Genomic DNA, 8,191 nt, shown 5'->3' with positions numbered 1-8,191 from the left:
TCCTCAAAGAATTCTATTATGTTTGCTAAGATGTGACCTTCCCTGCACAAATTATGGAAGGCCTTGAGTGATGTCCGACTTGTTTTGCCCGGGAGTCATACTGGTGTTATTTCCAAAGCAGGACTTGATAAAATCCCACACTGATTGGCTGCGTACAAATTGAATGTTGTTTGGAACAAAATACAATCTATCCACAAACATAAATCTGCAAATGCAAATTAGCCCCCCAGATTTATATGTGTGTCTGTGCGAGAGATGCGGAGTGTGTGTGTGTGGGGGTGGGGGTGGGCGGTTGGCATGCGAGTGAGAGAGAGAGGATGTGTATATTTTTGTCCATGTGTGAGAGAAAAAGGGTGTGTGTGTATGTTTATGGATGAGAGTGAGAGTCTGTGCTCACGTAAAGACACATACAAATTTGGCAGATCCCTTTCCCCACACGCACCCAGTTTGTGGTTTCACACTTTCCATGCTCTGCAGCCTCTGCTCCATTTGTTGTTCAGTTACAGACCTTGATGCTGTAACTACAGTCCCATGCTCCATCCAGAGTTGGGTCACCAAATCCTCTGGTCTCTCTGATTGTCACAGCCCAAACTCCAGCAAACCATCCTCAGCCCCTCCACTAACGTTTCAATAACAGGAGACAATCAGACTTCCCTCGGCTAAAAGTGAGATATCTACTCCTTTATAATTATAATTCAGGGTCCACCTCATGTTTCGGAACACGTGATTAGCTGAGAGGAGCAAACACAGGCACACGCACAATATTCAGTGGACACACACAGACTAAGTTTTAAAGACATGAGTCAAATATGCTGAAACTCCCTGTCCAACATGGAGCACAACTTGGGACACCGGGAAGTGAGCAACAGCCCGAAACACAACACACTGTCCATGGAGTACCACATGGGACACACCTGTAAATGAACAACTGCCCAGTACACACACCGCTGTCCAACATGGAGCACGACGTGGGACACACCGAGAAGTGAACAGCTGCCCTGCACACATACACACCACTTCATGAAGCACCTCAAGGGACACACCAGGAAGTGAACAACAGACCAGTACACACTCCCCTGTCCATGGAGTAACACATGGGACGCAACGGGAAGTGAACAATAGCCTGACACACACTATTACATTATTTCTGAACTTCATAATGCCAGTATTCGATGCAATACACAACGAAAAACCAAGGTGAGGGAAAGATACAGATGGACAGAGACATTCACGTAAAAGATAGAAACGGACAATTTATACAGAAACAGAGCATGTTGTTGAAATATGAGGAATAAAAACAAGGGAGTGGGTCTATCTGGAGCAGTGAGACCTTGGCGGGTCAGGTCACAAGAATGAGAACATTGAAAAAAGGGATTGACAGATCAGCTGATCAAATCTGTTGCACGAAATACTAAATTTGGCTCACAGGAAAAACGCAGAAACTAAAAACTGGGACAAGTAGACAAAACAGCGTGGAGAGCAGCACAGATTATGCCAGTGTATTGCTTAGTAAAACGGATTAACTGCCCATCATGGAGGGCTGTGAAGATTATCAGTGTATTGCTCAGTTCGATGGACTATCGGACCAGCATGGAGAGCTGTGCAGACTATGTCAGTGTATGGCTCAGTAAACCGGACTCTCGGCCCAGCCTGGAGAGTTGTGCAGACTATGTCAGTGTATGGCTCAGTAAATCGGACTAACGGGCCAGCATGGAGTGCTGTGCAGACTATGTCAGTGTATGGCTCAGTAAACCGGACTATCGGCCCAGCATGGAGAGCTCTGCAGACTATGTCAGTGTATAGCTCAGTAAACCGGACTATCGGGCCAACATGGGGAGCTGTGCAGACTATGTCCGTGTATGGCTCAGTAACCCGGACTATCGGTCCTGCATGGAGATTTGTGCAGACTACGTCTGTGTATGGCTCAGTAAACCGCACCATCGGGTCAGCAAGGAGAGCTGTTCAAAGTATGTCAGTGTATTGCTCAGTAAACTGGACAATCGGGTCAGCATGGAGAGCTGTGCAGACAATGTCAGTGTTTGGCTCAGTAAACCAGACTATCGGGCCAGCATGGAGAGCGGTGCAGACTATGTCAGTGTATGGCTCAGGAAACGGGACTATCGGGCCAGAATGGAGAGCTGTGCAGATTATGTCAGTGTATGTCTCAGTAAACCAGAATATCGGGCCAGAATGGGGAGCTTTGCAGACTATGTCCTTGTATGGCTCAGTAAACCTGACTATCGGGCCAGCATGGAGAGCTGTGCGGACTATCTCAGGGTGCTGCTCAGTAACCGGGACTATCTGCCCAGCATGGAGAGCTGTGCAGAAAATGTCAGTGTTTGTCTCGGTAAACCAGACTATCGTCCCAGCATGGAGAGCGGTGCAGACTATGTCAGTATATGGCTCAGTAAACCGGACTATCTGCCCTGCATGGGGAGCGGTGCAGACGATGTCAGTGTATTGCTGAGTAATTCGGACTATCGGCGCAGCCTGGAGAGCTGTGCAGACTCTGTCAGTGTATGGCTCAGTAAACCGGACTAACGGGCCAGCATGAAGTGCTGTGCAGACTATGTCAGTGTATGGCTCAGTAAACCGGACTATCGGCCCAGCATGGAGAGCTGTGCAGACTATGTCAGTGTATAGCTCAGTAAACCGGACTATCGGGCCAACATGGGGAGCTGTGCAGACTATGTCAGTGTATGGCTCAGTAACTCGGACTATCGGCCCAGCATGGAGATTTGTGCAGACTGCGTCTATGTATGGCTCAGTAAACCGCACCATCGGGTCAGCAAGGAGAGCTGTTCAAAGTATGTCAGTGTATTGCTCAGTAAACTGGACAATCGGGTCAGCATGGAGAGCTGTGCAGACAATGTCAGTGTTTGGCTCAGTAAACCAGACTATCGGGCCAGCATGGAGAGCGGTGCAGACTATGTCAGTGTATGGCTCAGGAAATGGGACTATCGGGCCAGAATGGAGAGCTGTGCAGATTATGTCAGTGTATGTCTCAGTAAACCAGAATATCGGGCCAGAATGGGGAGCTTTGCAGACTATGTCCTTGTATGGCTCAGTAAACCTGACTATCGGGCCAGCATGGAGAGCTGTGCGGACTATCTCAGGGTGCTGCTCAGTAACCCGGACTATCGGGCCAGCATGGAGAGCTGTGTGGACTATGTCAGTGTATGGCTCAGTAAACCGGACTATCGGGCCAGCATGGGGAGCTCTGCAGACTATGTCAGTGTCAGGCGCAGTAAACCGGACTTTCGGGCCAACATTGAGAGCTGTGCAGACTGTGTCAGTGTATGGCTCAGTAAACCGGACTATCGGGCCTGCATGGAGAGCTGGGCAGACTAGGTCAGTGTATGGCTCAGTAAACCGGCCTATCAGGTCAGCATGGAGAGCTGCGCAGAGTAAGTCTGTGTATGGCTCAGTAAACTGGACTATCGGGACAGCATGGAGAGCTGTGCTGACTATGTCAGTGTATGGCTCAGTAAACCGGACGATCGTCCCAGCATGGGGAGCGGTGCAGACTATGTCAGTGTAATGGTCCGTAAACCGGACAAACAGGCCAGCATAGAGAGTTGTGCAGATTATGTCACTGTATGGCTCAGTAAACTGGAATATCTGCCCAGCATGGAGAGCTGTGCAGAAAATGTCAGTGTTTGTCTCGGTAAACCAGACTATCGTCCCAGCATGGAGAGCGGTGCAGACTATGTCAGTATATGGCTCAGTAAACCGGACTATCTGCCCTGCATGGGGAGCGGTGCAGACAATGTCAGTGTATTGCTGAGTAAACCGGACTATCGGCGCAGCCTGGAGAGCTGTGCAAACTATGTCAGTGTATTGGTCAGTACACCGGACAAACAGGTCAGCATGGAGAGTTGTGCAGATTATGTCATTGTATGGCTCAGTAAACTGGAATATCTGTCCAGCATGGAGAGCTGTGCAGACTATGTCAGTGTATGGCTCAGTAAACAGGACTATCTGTCCAGAATGTGGAGCTGTGCAGACTATGTCAGTGTATGGCTCAGTAAACCGGACTATCAGGCCAGCATGGAGAGCTGTGCAGACTGTGTCAGTATATGGCTCAGTAAACCGGACTATCTGCCCAGCATGGAGAGTTGTGCAGATTATGTCAGTGTATGGCTCAGTAAACCGGACTATCTGCCCAGATGTGGAGCTGTGCAGACTATGTCAGTGTAATGCTCAGTAAACAGGACTATCAAGCCCGCATGGAGAGCTGTGCAGACTATGTCAGTGTATGGCTTAGTAAATCGGACTATCTGGCCAGCAGGGAGAGCTGTGCAGACTATGTCAGTGTATGGCTCAGTAAACCAGACTATCGGGCCAGCATGGAGAGCTGTGCAGACTAGGTCAGTGTATGACTCAGTAAACCGGACTATTGGGTCAGCATGAAGAGCTGTGCAGATTATGTCTGTGTATGGCTCAGTAAACCGAACTATCGGGACAACATGGAGAGCTGTGCAGACTATGTCTGTGTATGGCACAGTAAACCAGACGATTGTCCCAGCATGGGGAGCTGTGCAGACTATGTCAGTGTATGGCTCAGTAAACCGGAGTATGGAACAAGCATGGAGAGTTGTGCAGATTATGTCAGTGCATGGCTCAGTAAACCTGACTATCAGGCCAACATGGGAGCTGTGCAGACTGTGTCAGTGTATGGCTCAGTAAACAGGACTATCGGCCCAGCATGGAGAGCTGTGCAGACTATGTCACTGTATGGTTTCGTAAACCGGACAATCTGCCCAGCATGCAGAACTGTGCAGACTATGACAGTGTATGGCTCAGTAAACTGGACTATCAGGCCAGCATGCAGAGCTGTGCAGACTATGTCATTGTATGGCTCAGTAAACCGATCTATCTGGCCTGCATGGGGAGCTGTGCAGACTATGTCAGTGTATAGCTCAGTAAACCGGACTATCGGCCCAGCATGGAGAGCTGTGCAGACTATGTCAGTGTATGGCTCAGTAAACCGGACTTTCGTGCCAGCATGGAGAGCTGTGCAGACTATGTCAGTGTATGGCTCAGTAAACCGGACTAACGGGCCAGCATGGAGTGCTGTGCAGACTATGTCAGTGTATGGCTCAGTAAACCGGACTATCGGCCCCGCATGGAGAGCTCTGCAGACTATGTCAGTGTATGACTCAGTAAACCGGACAATCGGCCCAGCATGGAGAGCTGTGCAGACTATGTCAGTGTATGGCTCAGTAAACCGGACTTTCGTGCCAGCATGGAGAGCTGTGCAGACTATGTCAGTGTATGGCTCAGTAAACCGGACTAACGGGCCAGCATGGAGTGCTGTGCAGACTATGTCAGTGTATGCCTCAGTAAACCGGACAATCGGGCCAGCAAGGGAGCTGTGCAGACTGTATCAGTGTATGGCTCAGTAAACCAGACTATCGGGACAGCATGGAGTGCTGTGCGGACTATCTCAGTGTATTGCTCAGTGACCCGGACTATCGGACCAGCATGGAGAGCTGTGCAGACTATGTCAGTGTATGGCTCAGTAAACCGGACAATCTGCCCAGCCTGGGGAGGTGTGCAGACTATGTCAGTGTCTGGCTCAGTAAACCGGACTATCGGGCCAGCATTAGAAGGTGTGCAGACTATGTCAGTGTATGGCTCAGTAAACTGGACTCTCGGGCCAGCATGGGGAGCTGTGCAGACTATGTCAGTGTCAGGCTCAGTATACCGGACTATCTGCCCAGCATGGGGAGCTGTGCAGACTATGTCCGTGTATGGCTCAGTAAACCGGACTTTCGGGCCGACATTGAGAGCTGTGCAGACTAGGTCAGTGTATGGCTCTGTAAACCGGACTATCGGTCAGCATGGAGAGCTGTGCACACTATGTCTGTGTATGGCTCAGTAAACCGGACTATGGGGACAGCATGGAGAGCTGTGCAGACTATGTCAGTGTATGGCTCAGTAAACCGGACTATCGGGCCAGCATGGAGAGCTGTGCAGACTATGTCAGTGTATGGCTCAGTAAATCGGACTATCGGCACAGCATGGAGAGCTGTGCAGATTATGTCAGTGTATAGCTCAGTAAACCGGACTATCTGCCCAGCATGGAGTGTTGTGCAGATTATGTCAGTGTATGGCTCAGTAAACTGGTCAATCGGCCAAGCATGGAGAGCGGTGCAGATTATGTCAGTGTATAGCTCAGTAAACCGGACTATCTGCCCAGCATGGAGAGTTGTGCAGACTATGTCAGTTGAATGGCTCAGTAAACCGGACTATCTGCCCAGCATGGGGAGCTGCACACACGATGTCAGTGCATGGCTCAGTAAAACGGACTATCGGGCTAGCATGGGTAGCTGCGCAGACTATGTCCGTGTATGGCACAGTCAACCTGACTATCGTGCCAGCATGGGAGCTGTGCAACTGTGTCAGTGTATGGCTGAGTAAACTGGACTATCGGCCCCGCATGGAGAGCGGTGCAGACTATGTCAGTATATGGCTCAGTAAAGTGGATTTTCTGCACAGCATGGAGAGCTGTGCAGACTGTGTCAGTGTATGGCTCAGTAAACCGGACTCTCGGGCCAGCATGGAGAGCTGTGCACACTATGTCAGTGTATGGCTCAGTAAACAGGACAATCTGCCCAGCCTGGGGAGAGGTGCAGAGTATGTCAGTGTATGGCTCAGTAAACCGGACTATCGGCCCAGCATGGAGAGCGATGCAGACTATGTCAGTGTATTGCTCAGTAAACCGGACTATTGGGCCTGCATGGGGAGCTGTGCAGACTATGTCAGTATATGGCTCAGTAAACCGGACTACCGGGCCAGCATGGAGAGCTGTGCAGACTATGTCAGTGTTTGGCTCAGTAATCCGGAATATCTGCCCAGCATGCAAAGCTGTGCAGTCTATGTCAGTGTTTGGCTCAGTAAACCGCCCTATCGAGCCAGCATGGAGAGCTGTGCAGACTATGTCAGTGTTTGTCTCAGTAAACCGGATGATCTGCCCAGCCTGGGGAAGGGTGCAGACTATGTCAGTGTATGGCTCAATTTTCTGGACTATCGGACCAGCATGGAGATCTGTGCAGACTATGGCAGTGTATGGCTCAGTAACACGGACTATCGGGCCAGCATGGAGAGCTGTGCAGACTATGTCAGTGTTTGGCTCAGTAATCCGGAATATCTGCCCAGCATGCAAAGCTGTGCAGTCTATGTCAGTGTTTGGCTCAGTAAACCGGACTATCGGGCCAGCATGGAGAGCTGTGCAGACTATGTCAGTGTTTGGCTCAGTAAACCGGAATATCTGCCCAGCATGCAAAGCTGTGCAGACTATATCAATGTATGGCTCAGTAAATTGGACTATCGGGCCAGCATGGAGAGCTGTGCAGACTATGTCAGTGTATGGCTCAGTAAACTGGACTATCGGGCCAGCATGGGGAGCTGTGCAGACTATGTCAGTGTATGGCTCAGTAAATCGGACTTTCGGGCCAGCATTGACAGCTGTGCAGACTAGGTCAGTGTGTGGCTCTGTAATCCGGACTATCGGTCAGCATGGAGAGCTGTGCACACTATGTCTGTGTATGGCTCAGTAAACCGGACTATCGGCACAGCATGGAGAGCTGTGCAGATTATGTCAGTGTATGGCTCAGTAAACCGGTCAATCGGCCAAGCATGGAGAGCAGTGCAGGCTATGTCAGTTGTATGGCTCAGTAAACCGGACTATCTGCCCAGCATGGGTAGCTGCGCAGATTATGTCCGTGTATGGCACAGTAAACCTGACTATCGTGCCAGCAAGGGAGCTGTGCAACTGTGTCAGTGTATGGCTGAGTAAACTGGACTATCGGCCCCGCATGGAGAGCGGTGCAGAATATGTCAGTGTATGGCTGAGTAAACTGGACTATCGGCCCCGCATGGAGAGCGGTGCAGACTATGTCAGTGTATGGCTCAGTAAACCGGACGCTCGGGCCAGCATGGAGAGCTGTGCACACTATGTCAGTGTATGGCTCAGTAAACAGGACAATCTGCCCAGCCTGGGGAGAGGTGCAGAGTATGTCAGTGTATGGCTCAGTAAACCGGACTATCGGCCCAGCATGGAGAGCGATGCAGACTATGTCAGTGTATTGCTCAGTAAACCGGACTATTGGGCCTGCATGGGGAGCTGTGCAGACTATGTCAGTGTATGGCTCAGTAAACCGGACTACGGGGCCAGCATGGAGAG

Source organism: Chiloscyllium plagiosum, unplaced genomic scaffold (genome assembly GCF_037043375.1).
Source record: "Chiloscyllium plagiosum isolate Xiang-an unplaced genomic scaffold, Cpla_swu_hap1 HiC_scaffold_18, whole genome shotgun sequence".
Classification (NCBI taxonomy): domain Eukaryota; kingdom Metazoa; phylum Chordata; class Chondrichthyes; order Orectolobiformes; family Hemiscylliidae; genus Chiloscyllium; species Chiloscyllium plagiosum.
Note: the sequence above shows the minus strand (reverse complement) of the source record.